Source organism: Loxodonta africana, chromosome 1 (genome assembly GCF_030014295.1).
Source record: "Loxodonta africana isolate mLoxAfr1 chromosome 1, mLoxAfr1.hap2, whole genome shotgun sequence".
Taxonomy (NCBI): Eukaryota; Metazoa; Chordata; class Mammalia; order Proboscidea; family Elephantidae; genus Loxodonta; species Loxodonta africana.
The window spans coordinates 151,920,643-151,946,256 of NC_087342.1; the positions used below are offsets into that span (position 1 = coordinate 151,920,643).

The following is a 25,614-nucleotide window of genomic DNA, read 5'->3' on the forward strand; positions in this document are numbered from 1 at the left end:
GGTTTACGCTTTTGTTTGAATCTTAACCCAGAGGTTGCCTTAACTTAAAAAGACAGGGACACCATGATTTGGGATGTAGAGTTTTACCAATTCTCTCCATGGTATTGAAATTATCACTTGAAGTGAAAATTTCATCAAGTAAAACAATCTGATTTTGCTCAGCATCCCAACGGAATCGTACGTGGATGACACTGGGGAGCAAGTTGACTTCCCAGCTTCAAAATGTCACTTCTGGCACCCATGCCCAAAGTCAGACTATTGATTTTTAGGGTTAACAAATTGATTCTCCCATCTACTTACCTACACACACACACACAAGCACACACATCCACCATTAGTAATTTGAGTAGAAAGTGTTAAAAAACAAAACAAGAGTTTAAGTCCCAAAAATACAGATTGCATTTACAGATGATCATTTGCTAAAAAAAGGTCAAACTTCAAAAAGTTCTGCTTGTCCCATGCTGCAACAGAATATTACTGAAAATTTGGTGACAGCTTTAGTGATAAATACATTAACTGTGTGTGAGTGGCCCTGAAGTCCTTATTCATATTCAGAAACACTAAATGGAGTAGTCACATACCATTTTATAGCTAGAAAAATAGCTAGAAGGGTTTCAAAAAGAAAAGGGTCAATTGGTGTTAGTTTTTTGGAAACTATGGAGTTTTTTTTTTTTTTTTTTTTTTAAACTACATTTCAAACAGAGTTTAAACAGCCACTTACATAAGGCAGAAGACCTTTGAATCACAGATCTTGTGGCTTTTGTGTTTTGTTCTACTGGCCTGGGAAGGTGACGCAAGGAAATGTGCTTTTTTGCTGCAGTGAAGACAGAAGCCATTTAAGACAGGATGGAGAAATTTAATTAAGATAAAACAACTCTGAAAGTTTCCACTTAACACATTTCAGGTGCTGGGACCAAGTTATTCTAGTTGGAGAACCAAAGTGAGAAAATTTACTTCTTTGCTATGCAAGGTGTCTACAATGGGAGAGCTTGTTCAGATTTTCACCCCTATCACAGAGGATGGGGCAATCAGAACTACTCGCCACTAACAATTCAGAAAAGAGAAAAAGCTAAAAAGAAGCAAGGCTGGAGGTACATAATCTGATTTTTGGGTTTTTTTAGTGCGATGGTTAAGAGCTCGGCTGCTAACCAAAAGGTCAGCAGCAGTTCGAATCCACCAGCTGCTCCTTGGAAGCCCTATGGAGCAGCTCTAGTCTGTCCTGTAGAGTCATTATGAGTTGGAATCAACTTGATGGCAACAGGTTTTGGTTTTTTTTTTTGTAGACTTTATAAGGAGCCCTGGTGGTGCAATGGTTAAGTGCATGGCTGTTAACCAAAAGGTGGGCGATTCAAACCTACCAGTGGCTGATCTGGTCCCGTAAAAATAACAGCCTAGAAAACCGTATGATAGGGCAGTTCTGTTCTGTCCTATTGTATCTCTATGAGTCAGAATCAACTCGACAGCACGACAACAACTTGTTAAAACTGAAATGGCTATATTCGTGAAGTAGAGAAAGATTTTTTTTTCTACAGCAGACTCTTGAAAAAAAAAGTACTACCAAGCATTATTAACAGATGATGTTATCTGCTCCCCAACACTGGACGTAGCAGTGAAAACGATTGGTATCTCACTCTGGGTCCAGTCTTTGAAGATCATAATCATCCCTGGCAATACCCAAGGAGAAAATGCCTAAAGTAAGGACTGGGTGGTAGCAGTTCTGCTGTGGCATTCCAGGGTGTTTCTAGGGCTCAGGAACCATATTTTCCATCCTTTCTTCAAAGATCATTTGAGAAATCAGGCAGCTGGAGGCTAAGCTCCTGCACCACTCCACCTGCAGGAATGCAGATGGACAGGCATGTTGGGGTCCCTATCAACTTAGAAGGGCAGTTCCTTGGGAACACAGATGGCATCAACAGTGCCTTGACTCCTCCAAGGTTCAACACTTGGTCTGAGTTGCTGAGGTCACTCTGCCTCCTTTCCTCTGTCTGGAAACTTTGTCAGTGTTTCATTTATTGGCCAGAGAAAATCTACAAAGCCCTACTCCTTTCTGAGGAGCTGCACATGCTTGCTAGCCTCGCCTGCCAAAGGCAGGTACGCCTTGACTTCTAAGCTGCAGAAGTACAGTGTCTCACACAAGGCAAGGTGCTGCTGGGCTGTCCCCAGGTGAGGCTGGTAGAGTCCATACAGATTGGATGCTGCAGCACGGGCAAGGGCTGCAACAAGTCTGGCCAAGGACCTTGAAGACAGGTAAGGTGAGACATCTAACCCACTGATTCAGTTAAAGGATTTACTATTGACTCAGTTGTTCCAGCCAAACACCTAGGAGTTATCTTGTGTATCTCTGTCTCTCCCTCACTTCTGACATCCAATTCATCAGCAAATCCTGTTGGTTCTGTCTTCAAATTGCATCTTAAATCTGTCCACTCTTCTCTGTTTCCATTGCCATCACCATCATCTCTCACCGGGTCCACTGCCGCTGTCATGGTAACTGCCTGTTTTCAGGTCCAAGTCTATGCCCAGGTTAGGTGATTCACTAAAAGGACCCACAGGACTCAGCATGTAGCTGCACTCACAGCTACCATTTATTACAGTGAAAGGATACAGAGTGAAATCAACAAGCGAAACGGCTCATGGGGCAAAATCTGGAGGAAACCAGGCACAAGCTTCCAAGCGTCCTCTCCCAGGGGAGTCACATGGGCTGCTCTTAATTTCTTCAGCATCGAATTGTGACAACATGTTCGAAGTACTGTCTACCAGGGAAACTCATTAGAGACTCAGAGCCCAGGGTTTTTGTTGGGGACTGTTCATGTAGGCACCCTCTGCCTGGTACGCACCAAAATGCCAGACTCTCAGAAGGAAAGCAGGTGTTCAACATAAACCACACTGTTTATACAAAGAGCTTAGGCAAAGTAAACCTTCCTTATTAGGGAATGGTAGTAACAATCCTGAAATTCAAGTCTCCAGATGCCAGCCAAGGCTCAATCTTGTAAGCAGGCCTTACTAAGGATAGCAATTGTCATAGATTGAATTGTGTCTCCCCAAAATATGTGTCGACTTAGCCAGGCCATGAGTCCCAGTATTGTGTGATTGTCCATTTTATGTGATTTTCCTATATGTTGTAAATTCTATCACTATGATGTAATAAGATGGATGGGTGGCAATTACATTGATGAGGTCTACAAGATTAGACAGTGTCTTAAACCAATCTCTTTTGAGATATAAAAGAGAGAAGCGAGCAGAGAGGCATGGGGACCTCATACCACCAAGAAAGCAGTGCTGGGAGCAGAGCGCATCCTTTGGACCTGAGGTTCCTGTACTGACATGCTCCCAGACCAAGGGAAGACTCATGCATCACAAGGACCTTCCTCCAGAACCCACAGAGAGAGAAAGCCTTCCCCTGGAGCTGACACCCTGAATTTGGACTTCTAGCCTACTAGACTGTGAGAAAATAAATTTCTCTTTGTTAAAGCCATCCACTTGTATTTCTGTTATAGCAGCACTAGATGACTAAGATAGCAATCTTAGGCCTGCTATGTTAACTCTTCTCTGCATGGAGCAGAGTTCCATTCTGTCCCCTCCCCAACAGCTACACAACACCCTGTTTGGTTCCGTTAGAGTATTAATCACAATCTGCATGTTAATTTATTATGTTATTACCTATTGTCCCTCCAGATTTACATAAGACCTATGTGATGGCTAATTTTATGTGGCAAGAACCTAACGTTTCTTATTTACCACTAATCCCTAGCACTTGGAAGAATGCCTGGCACAAACTTGAAGAATCAATAAATGAATGAATGAATGAATGCCAAATCACTGCAGGGTCGAGTGGCAGATGCATATACTAGAAATAGTGGAGGCACGCTGCTCTGTGGATCTCCCTGCCTTCACTGACCCTTCAGTTGTCACACTCAAATTTGATGTACTTCCAGCTCGAATCCTGCCTGGAGACTGACCACACAGCTGCTCTTACCCTCCTCTCCAGCTGCCATCTTATGATACAACCTCTTCTTTCCCCGGAGGCTCTGTTTCCTGCTTTGTCTTCCTCAGTGACCTCAGTTTCTGGATTTACAGTCTCTACATTCCAGCCACCACCTGCTTATATAAATATCAGTAGTGCTAAATCTTGTCCTTGGGCCATGGCCCTGAGTCCTGCTGTGCCGATAACCATGTGGCACTGTCAGGCTCAACTCCAGTCTTGCTGGAGTCCCTAACGCAGCCTGACATCAACCCCCGATGGCCCTCCGCCCAGGCCTGTGTCTTGGGCCACCTCACTCCCTTCCCGTCTGCCTTCTCTTCTCACTTCCAAGTTCATGGATGACTGCTGGCTGGCTAAGAAAGAGAAAGAATGGGGAACAGAGAGAATGAAAGTAAAAAGCCAAAGAAGCTCTATGTGTACACACAGGGAGATGGCGGACTGTATTTGTCCATAAGGATTTTTATACTGCTCTGCAGACCTGTATTTTTTTCTCCCTTAGTGAGTTTAAATTATGGAACAGCAGAGTTGAAAGTGACCTTGGAGGTCACTTAGTCCAACCTTCTCATTTTACTGATGAAGAAATCCAGGTGTGGGAAGAAGATGGGAAGAGAAAGTAGTATTTATTGAGGGCTTACCAGCTGCATCCATATTCATGGTCCCAGGTCCCACAGCCAGTGAGTGGCAGAGGTGGGACCTCACAATGCTTAAATGAGCACTTTCATTTACCACATAATCTTTTGTCTGTTATTTATGTAGTCGTATCATACATAGAAAAGGGCTTGGTCCAAAGGGCTTGGTAGTATCGTATAAATCAAAAAACCAAACCCACTGCTGTCGAGTTGATTCCAACTCATAGCAACCCTAGAGGATGGAGTAGAACTGCCCGATAGAGTTTCCAAGGAGCGCCTGGTGGACTTGAACTGCCAACCTTTTTGGTTAGCAGCCATAGCACTTAACCACTATGTCACCAGGGTTTCGTATATCATAAAGATACTTGGCATTCTTGTCTCAAAGGCAAATGATTTTCCCTCATTTTGAGTACATTTTGAGTACTTCCTGAATAGTAAATTCAAAATAAGATTGAAGGAAGAGAAAAAATTGAAGGAAAAGACAGGTGGAAAATAAACTTTGGGAGTTACATTTCATTTAACAAAACTGTTAATACATATCAGGTGCTCTGATATGCAGGTTCTTCTTCACTGCTCTCCTAGTCTTGAAACTGGAACTTTGAGAACGCTGGCCACCAGGTGAAAAGGTAGCTTTTGTTATTTCTCTGGGTTCTATACTACCATATCTGTTTACAAAAACTTTATGCAACCCAGGACATCACAGCTTTCCACACCTCCTCCATAAAAGGACAAGTAAAACAGTATTTCTTGGAAAGATAAGTATTTATCAGTGCTCTGCATCTATACGGAGCTGTCTCTGCCACTCCAGTCTGTTTTGAAGCAGGGTTTCCTTTCAGGATCAGTGGCATATATAGCTACCATTTACTTTTTGTACCTCTGGGGTTCACTGGGAAGCTACTGTCCCACTGATAGTACGTGCTGCTGGCAGGCAGGGCCCTAAAAAACCGCTTGAAAGGGAAAAAAACAGGCATGTGCTGCAAATGACTGTTTTTACAGTACAGTATGAGCTGGTGCTGAATCACCGAATTTTTGGTAGGAAAAAACACGAATTCTGGCAATTTTTATTTGGTACACATATATACCTCTGGACTCTGGGGATACGATTTGTGTTTACAAGGGGTACACATGTGTATCTCTGAATGCCAAGTTACGATTTGTCAAATGAGGCATAAAGCAAAAACCATATTGCCTACCAAAAATTCAGACACACTCAATGATTCAGCACACCCTCCATGACTGAAAACACATAGTATCAACAACAAATAAAAAGGAAAAAAATAATTGGGTCATGAAAGGGTTAAAAGTGTTGGCACAAAGCACAAAGTCCCTTAGCTATTCAACTTTGAGTTCAACTGCATAATACATATAACAAGATTTCTTTCTTTCCCCTTCCCTTCTTGGTTTAATGACCTCAAATGTACCAACATCCTGTCTTACCTAATCCCCTAACAAGTTCTATCAAATGCCAGGACAGAATCAGACAGCACTGCAGGCTGAGGTCATTCACTAAGAATTCAATTTTATTCCAAAAATTAGGAGTGCCAGACCATTTAACACAATTTATCACACAGCCAGAAAATTTGTCTGGCACTTTACGATAAATGTTAAAACCAACTTTTTTTAACCTTTCTCCTGTCATAGACCCTTTAAGAACCTGATGACCCTCTCTCCCCAAGAAAAAATGCACACGCACCAAACATTTCCACGCAATTTTTAGCGTTCAAGGGTCCTTTGAAGCCTACCCAGGGGTCCCCTAAGAATCTAGGTTAAAATCTCCTGCTGTAAATAAACTCCAACAGGAGTTCATTTTGTCTACAGACCCCAGTACTGGATCCTGGTACCTGGACTGTCCCAGGATGACTTCCTCTGGGGCCACTTTAGTCTTTGGAGGAAATATGACTTCTTTTTCGTGTAGACTTCAGGAACATCCCTACCTGATTTCTAGTCAAACTTACTGTCAGCATGCCTGTGTCTCTCACCAAATCAGCCTGCCGCTCTGGGAACACACATGACATGATGGGTCTATCTTGATGTCCGTAGGTTCTGCTCTTTAATTTGCCAACCCGGATCTGTCTGTCCCCTTTCTCTTACCATTACTTTCCATGTCTGTCATTTATAGCACTTGGAACATTTTAAAATATAAACTTGATTTTTTTCTTTACGCTAAAAGTAACAACCTCCTCTTTGTATTTAATTTCATTTCCTCCCAAAGCATCCTTCACCCTTTCATATCTTTGCTCCTTGGGAATTATCATAGCCCACCACTCTAAGTGGGAGACCCTGTCAGTTCTCTGTTCGGCTTGGGATGGGGTTTCTCCTTTAGGGGCAGTGTGGTGCAGTGGGAGGAAAATAAACTTTAGGGTCAGACAGACCTGAGTCCAAATCCAATTTACTAGCTAAGTGACTTTGGCCAAGTAACATAAACAAAGCCCCCATTTTCTAATATGAAAAAATGGGGATGATAATGATATTGCACATCTTTTCACGTCTTCTCTGGAGAAATGACTATTCAAATTCTGTCCATTTTTAACCTGGCTATTTGTCTTTTTACTACTGAAATGTAATAATTTTTTATATATTCTGGATACAAGTCCCTTATCATATAGATGGTTTGTAAATGTTTTCTCTCATTCTGTGGGTTAACGCTTCACTTTCTTAATGGTGTCCTTTGAAGCACAGGAGTTTTAAATTTTGACGAAGTCATCGTTGTCTATTTTTTCATCATTTGTGCTTTTGGTGTCCTATGGAAGAAACAACTGCCCAATCCAAGGTCACAAAAATTTACTCCTATGTTTTCTTCTAAGAGTTTTATAGTTTTAGCTCTTACACCTAGTTCTAGGATTCACTTAGAGTTAATTTTTGTATATGGCATGAGGTGAAAGTCTAAGTTCATTCTTTTGCAAGTGGATACCCAGTTGTCCCAGCACCATTTGTTGAAAAGACCCTTCTTTCTCCACTGAATTGTCCTGGCACGTTGTTGAAAAATAAAAAATTTTTTTAACCCATAAATGTAAGGGTTTATTTCTAGACTCTCAGTTATATTCTACCGATTTATATTAGCATGTCCTTATGCTAGTACTATACTGTCTTATTACTGTATCTTTGTAGCATGTTTTAAATCAGAAAGGTGAGCTCTCCAACTTTGTTCTTTTTCAAGATTGTTTTAGCTATTCTGGGTTCCTGGCATTTCCATATGAATTGTTAATTTTTGTACAAAACCCAACTGGGATTCTGATAGAGACTGCACTGAATCTGTAAATCAGTTTGGGTAATACTGCCATTTGAACAATATTACCTCCTCTGATCCATGAACATTGGATATCTTTCCATTTATTTAGGTCTTCTTTGCTGGAGCCCTGGTGGCGCAGTGGTTAAGAGCTCAGGATGCTAACCAAAAGGTCGGCAGTTGGAATTTACCAGCAGCTTCTTGGAAATCCTATGAGGCAGTGCTACTCTGTCCTATCGGGTCGCTATGTCAACAGGTTTTTTGCTTTCTTTAAACAATGTTTTATAGTTTTCAGTGTACAAGTCTTGCAATTTTTTTGTTGAATTTATTTCTAATTATTTTATTCCCTTCAACGTACTGTAAATGGCATTGTTTCATTTTCAGAGTTTTGCTGCTAATACATAGAACTACAATTGATTTTTGTGTATTGATCTTGTATCCTACAATCTTGTTGAACTGTTTTATTCATTTTAAGAGGTTTTTTTTTTGGTGTGTGTGTGGATTGACATCTTAATTATCATTAGTTATTCTAAAGCAGAGGTAAATCCTGGTACACAGCCCTACTACTTAAATTGCACTGTAAATACTGAGAACCCAGGCTGCCACTCCCTCCTCCCCTGGTGCTGCTAGGGTGCCCTCACTTCTAGGTCATAGTTTTGGTGACATTGCTACTTTTACTGACAACTCATTTAATTTTCTGGAGAGAAAATTTCCTGGGACTCCAAGATACGTGGTAAAACATGAACCTATTTTCCATGGAAGTGGTTTTATAAGTAGAGGTCCATTTCCTAGGCTACCCCCTTAAGTCTAATTAAGTGGGCATCCTTAGGTGAGGATGATACAGGGGCTGCCCTCACCAGCCTCAAAGTAAAAGAATTTATAATTTGGGAAAGCATATCCTAAAGGATTTTGAATGAACCTTTACAAAATAACTTTCCTATAAGACAGACTTCTTGTGAGTTTTAACATAGACACTTCTTTTTACCTATCCCCCTTCTTTCCAAATTGGGGCAGGCTCCCATTGTACAGTACTTGAGGGGCAGCGATGATATTTCCACAAAAACTGCCAAGACTGGCACAAACCACAATTTTTTTTTTTATTAGACTGTATCTCACTTCAGGTTTAAAAGCTGATTTCCAGCCAGCCAGCACTCAAGAGACCTACTTTGCATCTTGATTCATGAGTCACTGATTTGAACATGCATTTGCCCAGAATACCCAGGCATGTGAAAGGATCAAAATATCACACTTTGATTGATTCAGAAAGTTATTTTCTACCACCACGCAGTCTGAGAGTTTCTATGCTGCATCTGACTAATCGGGGAGGTGGAAGAGCAGGGAGCCAGGAGCCACTCTGTGAAAGGACTTGTCCCTCCTCTCAGGCACCTGGATCCCAGGGAGTAAAAACCCCAGCTCTCCATGGTGATGCGTGCCTGCATGACGCTTATCTGAGCATAATCTGGGTATCGGAGTTATCTTTTGAAGGGATCCTGGTATTTCGGTTTGACGAAAATCGAGAAACATTTTAGAAAGAAAATCGGATTTGTGTGTAAATGAAGAAATATTCCTGAAAAGAAACTCTGTTACGAAACTGAAATCTGGAGACCGCGGTGGTGCTAAGTTGAGTCATCAGTTCCCTTTACACCCTAATAATTGACGGCACTTTGATCACAATGACTGCTCTGGGTGATGCTTTTTTGTTTGCTTTTTTAAGTACTTCCTTGTGTAAACAGGTTGTCTCACTATCGTCTTCAAAACATGTTTACATTTGGGGGATCATGGGGAACATCTGTTAGAAACAGATTTTACATTTTTCTGTCAACTTGGGGAAATCTGAATCACATTTCTTGATAATATAAAAAAGCTCTTGGAGAATTTAATGAAGTTCTACTGGAAGGGAGCTTGATGGAATATTTTTGATTGCCCTTCATACATATATATTTTAAAATGTGTCCTGAAAACTCTCATTTGAAGTAGTTAGAAACAGGTGTTAATTATTCACCATTTTTGTGGATGGGGACAATGAGGGACAGAGAGGTTAAGTGTCCTGGTCAGCAACTCAGAAAGTGACTGGGGTGAGTGGGACAGGGGCTGGAGAGATTGGGGGAGGGTCACATACACTGCGGTTCTTTTGATTTACATACAGACCCTTCTCCAGCACCGAAGAAATCCTTAGGTATAGAGGGTACTGTGATATTATTTCCAAAAAATTTTACAATACCTCATAATTTTATCAAGATCACTTATTCTGGAGAGGGCTAAAGGTGGGCCGGAGTGACAGACTCTAAAGAAAAGCAGTTTCTTGATCCAGGCCTTGAGTTAGAGATCTAGGTGTGTGTGGAGGGGAGAGGCATGCACAGCGGACTGATGGGGAATAAAGCTGAAAGGAGAGGATGAATAAACGTGAAGACTTCAGGCAAAACGCGATCCTGAACCCTCAGCACTGACTCTGCTCATGCCACGTCTAGAGGGACAGTGCTCTTCTGATAGACAGTGCCCATGTTCTCTGACACCAGTCTAGGCAGGACTGAGCTCTACGCAGAGAAATGACTTGCTATCTATCATGAGGAAACAGCAGTAGCAACAGATTTCCTTGAGCTACTCCAGAGGCAACACTACCTTCAGACCCAACCAAGAAGGGCCCTACCCTCCTTTACCTGGGCCAAGGAACTCGTGTCCTTACCCTGCCTCAAACTCATCATCCGCCTTCTGTGCCCCATAATCTCCCACCCACGTGGTCCCAAATGAGCTTCCAGGGTCAGTGGAGGCCTTTTCCCTGGGTCCACCCTCCCTTGGGTAGGCTACACCACCTGAAGGGTGACCAGATGGCCAAGGGGCAGCTGTGCACAGGGATGTGGATGTATCCCAGATGTGTGTTATGGATCGGGGCGGGATGAGAAGGAGCAGGCAAGAAGGGACAGGCTGTGTACTGGCTCTCCCCACATCCCCATATTCCAGCTTGGAACTCCAAACAGCCTGTAAATTCTAAATTAGAACCTGGTCTTCTAAAATGTCATCATGTCAAGGCAGAAGGGCAGTTTGTTAGCTTGACTTATAACATTTCAATATTTAAACATAAAGCACTTGGGGTTAGATTGTACTCATGGCCTGAGCCCCACAAATGTTAGAGTTGGGCCCGTGTGGGGGCCATCTAGATCAGGGCTGTGCAGCGACAGACTGCAGTGGGCACCTGGGGTTTATGCACACCCAGTTGTGCAGACACTGACCCTTGGGTGAGGAAGTGGAGGTGGTTGCAAGGAGCTTTAAGAATGTGGAGGTGCAACAAAGTCTTCATGTACTGTTGTTTTGCATGCTGAAGACAGGTTTGCTAAATCTTTCCCCATCTGACTGCTATGCAGCCAAATACATTAGGGTCTTGCTATGGGCTAACTAAGCAAATTTTAATCTTTAAAAAAAATAATCACCTAATACTTTGATCTCTTGTGGTTTCTTTTTTCTGTGCATACTTTACAACGTATTTATCAGTAACTAGTTTAACAAATTGATGGCGCCAGTGGGAACCAAACCACCAGCAGTTATACACGTCAAGTAAGGGCCAAAACACAGCCAGGAAAATAAAAATACAAATGAATGTTAGGCTGAACTGTAAGAAATAATTAAGTAGCCATACATCAAATGCATAAATATGATTCATTTTTAAAGGCCCACAATGTTACACCCACTTTCAGGAGTTTCCCAAACTAATTTAAAACTATTTGATGTTGCTTCCTGTTTTTCAGTCTTTTTCATCTGTTTATGAGGAACCCTGATGGTACAGTGGTTAAGCGCTCAGCTGCTAACTAAAAGGTCAGCAGTTTGAACCCACTGGCCGCTCTGCAGGAGAAAGATGGGGTAGTTTGCTTCTGCCGTGGGAACCGTATGGGGCAGTTCTACTGTGTCCTACAGGGTAACTATGAGTCAGAATCAACTTGACGGCAGTGGGGTTTTTGGATTCATCTGTTTATGGGGGTGGCAATTCTACTGTTAACCCTATGGGGCAGTTCTATGCTGTCCTCTAGGGTCCTTATGAGTCAGAATTGACTTGATGGCAATGGGTTTGGTTTTTTGGTTTTAATTCTATTGTTACCACTGCCCAAGAACAGTGAAGGATGGGGCAATTTTCCTGGTTTTAGTCATCAAAGTCTGCTTTAAGAAGGCTTCATGTTCAGATTTTAAATTTCAAAATTTGAGACTCTAAGTTTCAAAGTAATCATTTAAGATTTACCGCTTATAACAATAAATTGCACCAACATTTTCTCTTGGAGCTAATGAGCCTCTCACTTCAAGTCTGTCACTTCAAAGTTCCCAACTAAAGCAACTGATTTTCAGAAGAAGAAGAAAACGAAGGTCAGAGGCCAAGGACAGAGGCTTGTTGGCCTCGGGATGTATTCAACACATTTTCCTTTTCTTTCTTGAGACAAGGGTTGACCAGAAAAAGCCTTTTCCATATTTTGAAGCTGAAGTTTCAGGAATACTAGAACATTTCAGACTTATTCCATAAAATTATTCCCGGGAACTATCAGCAGCTCTGGAAAAGTAGCCACTTCTTTTTGACATTAAAAAAAACCAAACCCAGTGCCGTCGAGTCAATTCCGACTCATAGCAACCCTATGGGACAGAGTAGAACTACCTCATAGAGTTTCCAAGGAGTGCTGGTGAATTCGAACTGCTGACCCTTTGGTTAGCAGCCATAGCACTTAACCACTACACCACTAGGGTTTCCATTTCAAACTTATTCCATAAAATTATTCCCAGGAACCATCAGCAGCTCTGGAAAAGTAGACACTTCTTTTTTACCTTACTAGCTTATTATTTGAAGTACATGACAATGAAAAGCAATCTACATTCTCGCTGAACCAATAAATATCATAGTAGGGTGAGAAGCATATTTTGGGGTCAGCTAGTACAATCTGCTCTGGAAGGTCTGACCACAAAGTGGTTGATTCTGATTAAACACCTCTAGTGAGAAGGTCCTACACCTCCTAAGCAAGTCTAACTGGAGAGAGAGATGCACAATATCATTGTATTATATCATTAGAGAGCTGTCTCTGAAGCCTAAAAACACTGGTTCTTGGTCTGCCTCCATGGATAACACCTGCCCAAGTGTCCGGGAGCAATCATTGCTTTACCTCCTCTTTTTGCCCCAACTCTTTTCTTGAGATATTTGTTTCTAGTTCCTGTGAATGTCACCTGGGACATGGGTTCACTGTCTTGGGCCACTTAATTTTTTTTGAAAATGAATTAAGTTCTAAATGTAAAAATAATCACTTAAATTTAACAGATTACAGCCAACAGCACATTTGCTGATACAGCCATTACAATGAGAACTCAACATAGTGTAATTTTAACAATGGGGAGCAGACAGAATTATCTATCACTTTCTTAGTCCTACAATGCAGGTCACAATCTCATTAATTTTTTGGGTAACCTCATCTCATCAAAAGGAGTCCTGGTGGTGCAGTGATTAAAGTGCTTGGCTACTAACTGAAAGGCTGTTGGTTCAAGCCCACCAGCTGCTCTGCAGGAGAAAGATGTGGCAGTCTGCTTCCACAAAGATCATAGCCTTGGAAACCCTACAGGGCAATTCTGCTCTGTCCTATAGGGTTGCTATGAGTTGGAATTGACTCCATGGCAGTGGGTTTTCATCCCATCAATGACTAGGATTGAGCTTGTAAAAATTAAGCCCCTCAAGGACCTTTCATATATTGCTACCGAGTTTTATTTTCCACATTCACTATTTGTGAAGTTGATTTTTTGTTTTGGCTACAACTATAGGGCTTGAAGTTTTTGCTATCATTAAATGTCAACTCTCTGAGGTCTACTCCCCCATTTTTTATCCCTCTTCTTTCTTCAGTTTATCTACTCTGTGGCAAAGGAACACGTGGCAGAGAAATAGGAATTGCGCTCAAGGAATTTTTTTTTTAAATCACAAAATTATACTGGGCTTACAAAGTGGTGGGCAGTCAGGGTGAAAATGAACTCAGTAAACAATGCCGTTTAGGAATTGGCTCAGTGTGTATACTGTGTGGAATCCTGCTTGGTAAATCCTGAGAGGAAACTTTGAATAAATACTTACCATATTTATTTATTTCTCCTACTGAGAACTATCTAAGACAAGAGGATGTTTAATAATGAAACAGATTTCAGGATTTCTGTTCTATGCAGTGTCCTGCCCATACGGCGTGGGGACTGACACAAGTCCCAGCTTCATAATGAAACCAGACACAGTTAACTTCCTTTTTTTTTCTTAAACCACCCCCTCACCTGGAGGATGTCTTGAGATGACACAGAGTTAGTCATGTATCACTAACCTGAGATACTGAAGAAAATGATTGGTACTCATTATCATTAACAATAACAGTATGTAAAATATCCTCCTGGGAAGATGGAGAGCATTTGTTTGGGATGGACAGAATCTTACTAAGCTTCCCAGTTCAAGCTGCTCATCCCTACAGTCTCAAGAGGAAAAAGATGACGTTCCAACTTCAGGGTTGTTTCCTCTTCTAATCAACATAACAAGGAAAGGTCAAGAAGACTCCTGTCAGAGATGAGTGGACATGGGCCTACACTTACGTGGCTTATTACTGAAAGTGAACAGTCAAAGAAATCACAAAGCACTCTTTGTCTAACTTCCTCCACCCCCAAACTTCTGGGAAACAGCCTGACTGTGAGATCACAGACAGAGGTGGCCAATACACATGCTGGTTACCAGGTGAACTCTCTCCTTCCCAAAGTCTGAAGGAAGAAAACCAAATGGCTGGGGCAGTGGAGAAGGTCTACCATCTCTCCAGCCTCAAACAAGTGAAACAAAATAAAACAATCACAAAAACACAAAGAAATGCAGAACCTAAGCCTTCTTGTCTTAGAGCCGCCCAGAAATTTCTTCAGGTTTAGCGGTTTTCAACAGTCAACCGTTTTATTGAGAACATAGGGATGATATGTCCCATTCTTGCCCTTTCTGTATGCTGCTGCTTCTATCAGGAATCGATCACTCTTCTTGAGCTCCGGATTCTGTCTCCTCTCCCTCACTTAAGGAATTAGTTCCTGTATTTATCCTCACCTTCCTGTGACATCAATTTTTCTCTCTCTTGAATCACTTCCACTGGCATACAAACATGTTTAATATCTCCCATCTTAAAATCCTACCTTGACTCCACATCTTCCTCTAGATACCCCCCTTCTCTGCCCCTGTTTGGAACGAAAGCCCTCAAAAGAGTTGTCTATACTTGCTGCCTTTATTTTGTCTCTTCCTATTCTCTCCTTAACCAGATCTAAGTAGGTTTTTGTGTTACTCCAGAGAAGCCACTTTTATCAAGTCACCAATGATTTCCATGGTCCCAATTCCATGCTCAATTCTCTTTTCTCATCTTACATGGCTTCTCACCATCATTTGACACTGTTGCCCACTTCCTCCGTGGAGCAACTTCTTATGGTGGCATCAGCGATAACATCCAGTCCTGGCTTCTTGTCTGCTTCACCTGTGACTACTTCTCAGTCTCCTTTGCTGGCTTCTCTTCCTCTGTTCACCCTGTAAATATGAGCATATTCCTGGGCTCAGTCCTTGGCCCCTTCCTCTTCTCTAACTATACTCAGTCACAGTTCTGTGGTTTTAAATATCGTCTATATGCTGACAACCCCAAAATTTAGTTTATCTTGCGCTGACTTCTCTGATTTCCATATCCAGTTACCTCCTTGGTACCTTCACTTGTACACTTAACTTACACTTCAGATATGTTGTTGTTGTTAAGTGCCGTCCGGTCAGTTCCAGCTCATAGCAATCGTACGTACTATAGAACGAAACACTGCCTGATCCTGTGCCATCCTCACAATTGTTTTTATGTTTGAGCCCATTGTTGCAACCACGGTATCAATCCATCTTGTTGAGGGTCTTCCTTTTTTTCACTGACCCTCTACTTTACCAAGCATGATGTCCTTCTCTAGGGACTGATCCCTCCTGATAACATGTCCAAAGTATATGAGACAAAGTGCTCCATGTGCAAAGTATGTGAGACGAATGTTCCTTGCTTCTAAGGAACACTCTGGCTGTTCTTCCAGGGCAGATTTGTTCGTTCTTTTGGCAGTCCATGGTATGTTCAATATTCTTCACCAACAGTATAACTCAAAGGTGTCAATTCTTCTTTGGCCTCCCTTATTCGCTGCCCACCTTTCACACACATATGACGCAACTTAAAACAGCATGGCTTGGGTCAGGTGCACCTTAGTCTTCAAGGTGACATCTTTGCTTTTTAACACTTTTTAAAGAGGTCTTTTGCCGCAGATTTGCCCAATGCAATGCACAGTTTGATTTCTTGACTGCAGTTTGTTTTATGTTGAGGGGCAGTCTCAAATATAACATGGTCAAAATAGAATCCTTATTACTAACCTCTCTCCAAACCTGCTTCTGTCCAGTCTTTTTCATCACAGTTGCTCAGTACAAAAATCTGAAGAGAATCAAAGACAGTATTCAGGCTTCCACTTGCCCTATTCCCATAATATACTTCGAACTGAACACTTTTCATTTGCTCAGTGTTTCTCAAGCATTTTGGTCTGAGGACTGATTCCTTTACACCCTTAAAAATTAATAAGGGCCCCAAAGAATTTTTACGTAGGTTATAGGTATCTACCACATTAGAAATTAAAACAAAAATTAAAAAAAATATAGAATTCATTTTATTTTGAATAACAAAATAATTTATATGTTAATGTAATATATTTTATGAAAAATAACTATATTTTCTAAAATAAGAGTGAGACAAATAACATGGTTTTACATTTTTGCAAATCTCTTCAGTGGCTTAATAGAGTACTGCTAAATTCTCATATCTGCATCTCCATTCAATCTGTTGTGACATGTTTTGGAGATCTGAAGAAAATCTAGCCTCACAGGTATACATAGTTGGAACGGAGTGAAGTATTTTTAAAAAATAATTGTGGCTATTCCTCTTTTTCCTACACCAATGGATCAAACACCACACTTTTTGAACCAAAAAGCGGTGTTTTTTAAATATCGGTTTCAAAATGTAGAATCTGAAACCCAATGAATAATCTCTTCTCACTCTGTTTCATTAAAATCCATTGGTCTATCTTATCCTTTGAGTGCATCTTTTACCCATGCATGATTTTCTAACAGCACACATCGGTCATTTGGAAATACTGGTTCACTGAGTTATGAAAAACTTCTAAATGTTGACATATTTCATTTTTAGTATCAGAAGATCTTTAATATTACCATCAATTTCATCAGAAAAAGACTCCAAGTATTAGGAAGCTATCAAACTTATGGTGGCAGATACATTTTTCAAAAGCTCTAATTTTTGTTTAAAGCTTGAATTTTATCATTGGTAATAAATTCTGTCAGTTGTTTTCCTTGAAGTATCAGGCCCACTTCATTTATTTTTTGGGAAAAATGTCTGTCCAATAAATACATAAGTCTGAATAACTGGAATTTGCCAAGTAAAATAGGTGCTCTGTGAAAAAAACAGTTAGTTCAGCTGGTAACCCAAAGCATTGTACAAATGTTTTCCCTTGAGAGAACCATCATGGTTTTGTATACAGCAAACCAAAAAAAACCCAAACCCACTGCCGACGAGTCGATTCCGACTCATAGGGACCCTATAGGGCAGAGTAGAACTGCCCCATAGAGTTTCCAAGGAGCGCCTGGCAGATTCGAACTGCTGACCTTTTGGTTAGCAGCCGTAGCACTTAACCACTATGCCACAGTAGAAGTGCTTTATGCGTACTTCCCATTTTGTCTCACAGAATGTTAAAAACACATCACTCCAAGGTTAAGATTTAATTTAAAAAATAACTTTTACTGCTTCATCAAGGACACTTTTATGTGAAACTGGCATTTTGTTTTACTGTGAGTGCGGTAGTGAAGAATATAATGACTACCAGTATAGTTGGGTATCACTGTCTTGTTTTGGGCTGTGGCACCAGCAGTTTTACTCATCGTTACATTTGCACCATCAGTGCAAACATCAATACAGTATAAAAGGCAAATAGTATCTTGGTGGTATTAAGGAAAAAAAAGAGGTTTTGACTTTGCGTCCCCCTGAAATGGTCTTGGGAACCCCCAGGAATCCACAGACCACACTGGGAGCGCTGTGGTACTAGCTCTGCTTCTTCTGTCCCCAGTCACTTCCATCTCCCTCCTGGACATGAAATGTCCTCTCGGTGGTCTCTATGGTTTCACTTTTGCCTCTGTAAAAGCCCTTCTCCACAGGGCAGAGTAATCTTTGTAAAATATACATCAGATCATACCTCTCTTCTGCTTGAAACCCTCTACGTTAGACTTCCCACTGCTCTTAGAACAGAATCTGAGGTCCTTACCCAGGCCCGCAAGGCCCTGCCCTTCTGCTCACTTGCACCCATCCTCCGGCGTTCCCCTTCTCCAGCCACAGTGGCCTACCTGCCCTGCCTCAAACCATGTCCTGTCTGCTTCAGTGCTTTAGTTTTTCTTTTACTTCTGTTGGAAGGCTCGTCCCTTAGATCTTAGCATGGCAGGTTCCTTCTTGGCATTCAAGTCTTAGCTCCCATGTCAGCCTTCCCTGACATCCTTAGGCACAGTCAGCACCCTCTTCATTACTACGTTGCTCCATTTTATTACCTTTGTAGCACTCATCACTCTGTGAAAATATCCTGTTTATTAATTTGGTTGCTTGTTTATAGCCTGTCTCCCTGAAACAGAGTGTAAATTCCACAAGAGGAGGAATCTTGTTTCTTGTGATAACACCATTTCCTCACCACCTTCGATGGAACTCAGAATACAGAAGGTAATTAATATTTGTTGAATGGATTGGAGCATGCATGAGTAACAATGGGTGGTATGACACTAAGTAGGAAAGTACTCTGTGCATTGCAAAACATTATAAACATATAAGGTAAGAGAAATAACACGCCACAACTTGTAATTCCCTCTCCTAACACATATTATACCCGCTTAAACAAGTCATAGAGGACCTTACTACTCTGTGAATGTTTGCTGTCTTGACTCCATTTCTGCTGACGAAACAAGATGAGTCCAAGCTCTCATTGTCTCTTGCTAATCTCCAAACTGGTCTCCCCGTCGCCAGTCTATTTCTTTTCCAGGCTGTCCTCTACAATGTAGGTAATATTTCAACATGGAAACCTGATTACATCATTTCCCAGCTTCCCAGTGATCTTAGGGTGAAACTCAAATGTAGCTTCCAAGGCTATTCATGATGAGTACTCTGCTCCCTCTTGAGCCTCATCTTTGCCACTCTTTCCTCCCTGCTCTATGCTCCAGCCATCTTGAACTTCGGTTCTTTGAAAGTACCAACATTTTCACCTCAGGAATTCACACATGGTATTCCTTTTTCTTCCCTTCCCCTTCACCTAGTTAACTCATCCTTCAAGTAAGATTAAAGAGTGCTTCCCCTCAAGGGCCTTTTCTGACCTATACATCTGGGTTCCAGTTGTTGTTGATTCTGACTCATGGTGTGTCAGAGTAGAGCTAAGCTCCATAGGGTTTTCAATAGTTGATTTTTTGGAAGTAGATCACCAGGCTTTTCTTCCTTGTTGTCTCTGGGTAGACTTGAACCTCCAACCTTTCTGTTAACAGCCAACTGCATTAACTATTTGTACCACTCAGGTACTTCCAGCATCTGAGTTAGGTTACCTCTTTTGTAATCTACAGAAACCCTGGTGGCATAGTGGTTAAGTGCTACGGCTGCTAACCAAGAGGTCGGCAGTTTGAATCTGCCAGGTGCTCCTTGGAAACTATGGGACAGTTCTACTCTGCCCTATAGGGTCGCTATGAGTCGGAATCAACTTGACGGCAGTGGGTTTGTTTTTTTTTGGTACAGCATCCTGTACTTCTGCTATCACAGCCTTTGTCATTCCTGTGATGACTACTCATTTATCTGTTTCCTCCACTCACCTGTAAGCTCATTAAGGGCTCTCTGCTTTCATGTTCATCACTGTGTCCTAGCACCTAGCATACTACCTAAGGTACAATAAGTACTTGATAATAATTATTGGCGTAATAAACAAATGAACTAATGCGTGAATTCTATCAAAGACAAAAGAGAGGTAATTCTAGAGTGTGTGTGTATGTTTAGCTTTGATTTTTCTCTTTTCTTTAATGTCTTTTCATTCTTCCTATCCCTGAACTTGATCTTCAGCATTCTTAACTTAGCTTTCTAGTTTTTATTTGTATTTTGGATCAACATACATGTAAAACATGATTGCACTGGAGCGTCTGACCTCCTTAACTTCAGGATGGGGAGGAGAGACAATCACCATCAGCATCAGCCCAAGGTTGATTCCTAAGGGGTGAAGGTCAAACATGCCTCCATCCTCCAACCTTTTTACCAATTCTAACACCAGCCAACCCTCCCACAGTACTCTCTACTTCTCTGCTTGGTTTGATAATTCATTGGAATGGCACACAGAATTCAAAGACAATACTCATGATTATGGGGTTTATTAGGGATGTAACAGGTTACTATACAGGATCAGGAGTGAGTCAGGACACAGGTCTTTGGTCAGGACAGCTTCTCGGCCATGCCTGCAGGCAAGCCTCTCTCTCTCTCTCTCAGTCCCTTGGACCCTACGCTGCTCAGACAAGCATTACAAAGCTCTTTAGCTCTGCCTGGAGGCACCCAACTCCACAAATAAGCCTCGAGCTAAAGGCACTCAGCTCTCTCACTCTGTGAGTCAGTAAGCCTAGTTCTCCCAAGTGTCCGGAGGCACCCCACTCCTCCAGCAAGCCTCCTGCCCAAAGGTGGTCAGCTCTCTTGCTCCATGGTTGGCATGCCCACTATAGCTGCCTCACTCTATGGGCCAAGAAGTCCACTGCAGTGTCTCTTGCCAACTCCTGGTTCTGCTGCCACTGTTTCTCTGCTGCTGCTTCTTGCCGTCTCGTGCCATCTCCAGAGTTACTGCTCTCTCTCTCTCTGTCTCTTGGGTCTAGGAGGCTCACAGCGCAGGGACCAAAGGATGCACTCCACTCCTGGCTCTTCTTTTTTGGTGATAGTGGGTCCCCTCTTTCTGCCTCTGGGGTGGCTCATTTTAAGCCATCAAGATGGCAAAACTGACCAATCCCCTCACAAGGATTCTATACACCTTATTTGCATAGTCCCACCCCCACAAAAGTGCCATGCACCTTGTTTGCATTTTGAGCAAGCTGTATAATCCCCTCGGTAGGCCACAAGCACCTTATTTGCACGGTCCCACCCAATAATTTGGTGGGAGTTTCAAGACCATGGAGAGAAAGGCCATATAAAAGCAATCCACCTCACCACAATACATCCCTCCATTATTTTGTGTTTTGTATATCAAGTGTCATGGACTGAATGGTGTCCCCTAAAATATGTGTATCAATTTGGCTAGGGCGGGATTCTTGGTCTTGTGATTGTCTGCCATTTTGTCATCCGATGTGATTTTCCTATGTGTTGTAAATTTTGCCTCTATGATGTTAATAAGGGGGGATAGGTGGCAGTTATGTTAATGAGGCAGGATTCAATCTATAAGATTGGATTGTGGCTTAAGAAAATTTCTTTTGGGATATAAAAGAGAGAAGTGAGCAGAGAGACAAGGGGACCTCATACCACCAAGAAAACAGCACCAGGAGCAGAGCACATCCTTTGGGCTCAGGGTCCCTGTGCCTGAGAAGCTCCTTGACCAGTGGAAGGCTGATGACAAAGACCTGCCTCCAGAGCTGACAGAAAATGAAAGCCTTCCCCTGGAGCTGATGCCCTGAATTTGGACTTGTAGCCTACTAACATGAGAGAATAAATTTCTCTTTGTTAAAGCCATCCACTTATGGTATTTCTGTTATAGCAGCACTAGATAACTAAGGCACCAAGAAAGAATAAATAATTGTTCTTTATCTTACCTATGTCTAGGCTCTTTTCAGAGACCTTGGTGGCTAAGTGGTTAAGAGTTCGGCTGTTAACTAAAAGATTAGCAGTTTGAATCCACCAGGTGCTCCTTGGAAACCCTATGGAGCAGTTCTACTCTGTCCTATAGGGTTGCTATGAGTCAGAATTGACTCAGTGGCAACGGGTAGGTAGGGCTCTTTTCTTCTAAAGTCTTTTTCACCTTCACTTCATTCTATTTCATTCCTCGTTTACAAGCATCTAAAGTTATACATTAAGGTATTCAGTAATGTTTATTACTGACTACAGCATTTTTTCTTTTATGATTCATTACAGTTTCATTTATTATATTGCTATATCTAAGGATACTTAAGTCTAACAGACAATGTAAAGTTTCTTAGAGAGATTAAAACTTAAGCTAATAAGCTTTAAAGCAAAGCACTGTCTGTGGACATTTTCCAGGAGTGTCATGCTAAACCAAGGAATCTGGAGAACCATCAACTATTTATACTAAGGGAATAGAGAAAGTGGATTCACACAGCTGATTTTTCTTGGTTGCTGACTAACTTTTTCTGCTCTATGGATAATAAAGACGAGATGGAAAAATCATGATATTCCACAAATAAATGACTCTCTTAAGCAACTGAGTTCCAAGTTAGGAAAAATTTCTCTCCGGTTTTCTAAGATCTCACATTATTACATCAAAGTATATCACTTCCCACTGGAAGAGTTTATGCCTTTGAAAGATCTAGCCCTGTAGCTGATTGAGAGTTTGATAAGTAGTTTCATCGTATCTGTGTTTACCTAAGACCTGGAGTTAGAAAACCAGAACAGGCTCAGCATGTCTCAGGCTGAAAGAACTGAAGACAAAATTCAAGCTGGAAGTGCTCACTGCTGTATGCCAAGAAATTTGGAAGACAGCTACCTGGCCTGTTTCATTCTGTTGTACACTGGGTCGCTATGAGTCAGAACTGACTTGACAGCACTTAACAACAACAACAAATATATATATATGTGTGTATATATATATATACATATTTACAAAAAACCTACCAAACCAAACCCACTGCCGTTGATTCCGACTCATAGCAACCCTATAGGACAGAGTAGAACTGCCCTATAAAGTTTCCAAGGAGGGCCTAGCGAATTCGAACTGCCGACCTTTTGGTTAGCAGCTGTAGCAATTAACCACTACTCCACCAGGGTTTCCATATATAATATACAATATCTTTTATCCTCCTTCACATAAACATGTGACAAGACATGTAAAATGTAAACGTTATTTACATGGAAGGCTTTATGTGACACTTATAAGCTTCCATGTGATATGGCTTTGGGGAACTTTATATGTCATAGGAACTGTTTAAATTTATATCTATCATGGCCGTGTAGCTAAATTTAATGTTGGTGATTATGTCATAATCCTTCAAGGGACTCTTGTGGGCCCGGTCCTTACTGTGTTTAACTAATGATGCTAGTTTCAATCGACAACTCGAATATGAAGACTTAATAAGGTACACAAACAAGAATAATTTACACGTATCAAAAATCAACTTAAACACATCATTGTGTCCAAAATTCATTATTTCATTATTTGAAATATGGTGTACATTATCAAGAAATGCTCAATGATAATTCAACCTTTCACTTGATTTGCGATGTGGGACTACTGAGCCCATCCAGTTAAACTTAAAAGCCTGAAATTAGAATGAAAAGAATAGCTGAACAGCTGCAGAAACAATCTTCTCAAAATATGTCATATTACCCAGCAGCTGGAAAAGCAACTCTTTATTGAAAATATTCAGAATTTGATATTACTCAACGATTGGAAAAGTTACTGGAAAGATATAATTGACATTTGCTGAAGATTCTAATGGGTAAAAATATTTTAAATAAAACAAATATTTAGTACTTTTTAGTAACTGGCAAAAAAAACTATTAAAATATAATGTTCATTCACCTAAAAAGGAAAACTACCAACTCTGACTTGAACATTTCCAGATATTTTTGAAGTCCAAGTTAACAACTCCCTGATACATATGTGTAAAGAAAACATATATGATTTGTTTATCATGGAACACTATCATCTGGTCAAAATCAGGGAGTTGCTCATGTTGGTTTGTGCACTTGTCACAATCTGTCTGCGACTAGATAAACAGGGCTTACCCAGATGTGAGGAATATTAAGGACCCAGAAAAGCCATCAAAGAACTAGGAGATCCTAATTAGCTAGAAAGACACAGGACCAAGATTCAGAAGACCTAAAAACTTACTATAAAGCTACAGTAATCAAAAAAGTCTGGTATTTGTATAAAGATAGACATATAGACCAATGAAACAGAGCTAGCAGACCAGGAACAAACTCATACACCCATGGTCAATTGATTTTTGACAAAGATGCTAAGTCTATTCAATGGGAAAAGAATAGCATCTTTTAAATATTTTTTTAAAATTGTACTTTAGATGAAGGTTTACAGAGCAAACTAGTTTCTTATTAATTAATATACATATTGTTTTGTGACATTGTATGCCAACCCCACAACATGTCAACACTCTCCCCTTCTCAACCTTGGGTTCCCCATTACCAGCTTTCCTGTCCCCTCCTGCCTTCTCATCCTTGCTCCTCAGCTGGTGTGCCCATTTAGTCTCATTTTGTTTTATGGGCCTGTCTAATCTGTGGCTGAAGGATGAAACTCAGGAGTGACGTTAGTAGTGAGCTATAAGAGTGTCTGGGGGGCCATACTCTTGGGGTTTCTCTAGTATCTGTCAGATTATTAAGTCTGGTTTTGTTTTTTTTTCCTATGAGTTAGAATTTTGTTCTTCATTTTTCTCCAGCACTGTCTGGGGCCCTCTATAGAGACCCCTGTCAGAGCAGTCAGTAGTGGTAGCCAGGCACCATCTAGTTGTGCTGGACTCGGTCTGGTGGAGGCTGTGGTAATTATGGTCCATTAGTCCTTCGGACTAATCTTTCCCTTGTGTCTTTGCTTTTCTTCATTCTTCCTTGCTCCAGATGGGGTGGGACCAGTGGAGTATCTTAGATGGTTTCTCACAAGCTTCTAAGACCCTAGACTCTACTCACCACAGTAGAATGTAGACTATTTCCTTTATAAACTATGTTATGCCAACTGAGCTAGATGTTCCCCAAGACCATGGTCCCCACAGCCCAGTAATTTGGTCTCTCATGGAGTTTGGATATGTTAAAAATAGTATCTTCAACAAAAGTTGCTGGGACAACTGGATCTCCACATGCAAAGAATGTGGATCCATACCTCACACCACATATGAAATTTAACTCAAAATGGAGCAGCAAACTAAATAAAAGAACTAAAATCATAGAACTTTTAGAAGAAAACACACAGGTAAAGATTCAAGACCTTGTTTTGACAATGAATTCTTAGATATGACACCAAAAGCATGAACAACAAAAACTGAAATAGACAAATTAGACATCAAAATTAAAATCTTTTGTACATCAAAGGACTTTATCAAGAAAGTGAAGAAAAAGCCTACATAACGGGAGAAATATTTGGTCACTTATATCTGATAAGGGTTTAATATGCAGAATGTATAAAAGAACTACAACTCCACAACAAAAACCAACAACCCAATTTAGAAATGAGCAGAGGACTTGAATAGACATTTCTCCTAAGAAGATATACGAACGGCCAATAAGCATGTGAAAAGTACTCAACATCAATTAATCATTACCAAAAAAAAAAAAACCAAGCAAAACCAAACTTGTTGTCACTGAGTCGATTCTGACTCATAGCAACCCTACGGGACAGAGTAGAACTGCCCCATAGTTTCCAAGGAATGGCTAGTGGATTTGAACTGCCGACCTTTTGGTTAGTTGCTCCAGTTCTTAACCAACGTGCAACCGGGGCGCCCAATTAATCATTAAGGAAACAAATCAAAACCACAATGAGATACCACTTCA

At 41.1% G+C, this 25,614-nt stretch overlaps 1 protein-coding gene across 8 annotated transcripts in view; it reads right to left on the bottom strand.

Moving 5' to 3' along the window:
• BACH2 (BTB domain and CNC homolog 2) overlaps positions 1-25,614 on the bottom strand; it is a 418,232-nt gene that overhangs the window by 169,456 nt on the left and 223,162 nt on the right. The window contains exon 1 of one of the 8 annotated variants that reach the window (XM_064289017.1): positions 722-25,344. The exons of the other annotated variants lie outside the window; for them this stretch is intronic. The gene's annotated coding sequence lies outside the window, so the exon portion shown is untranslated. Of the gene's footprint in view, positions 1-721; positions 25,345-25,614 lie in introns of those variants that run through there. 8 annotated transcript variants of the gene reach the window in all.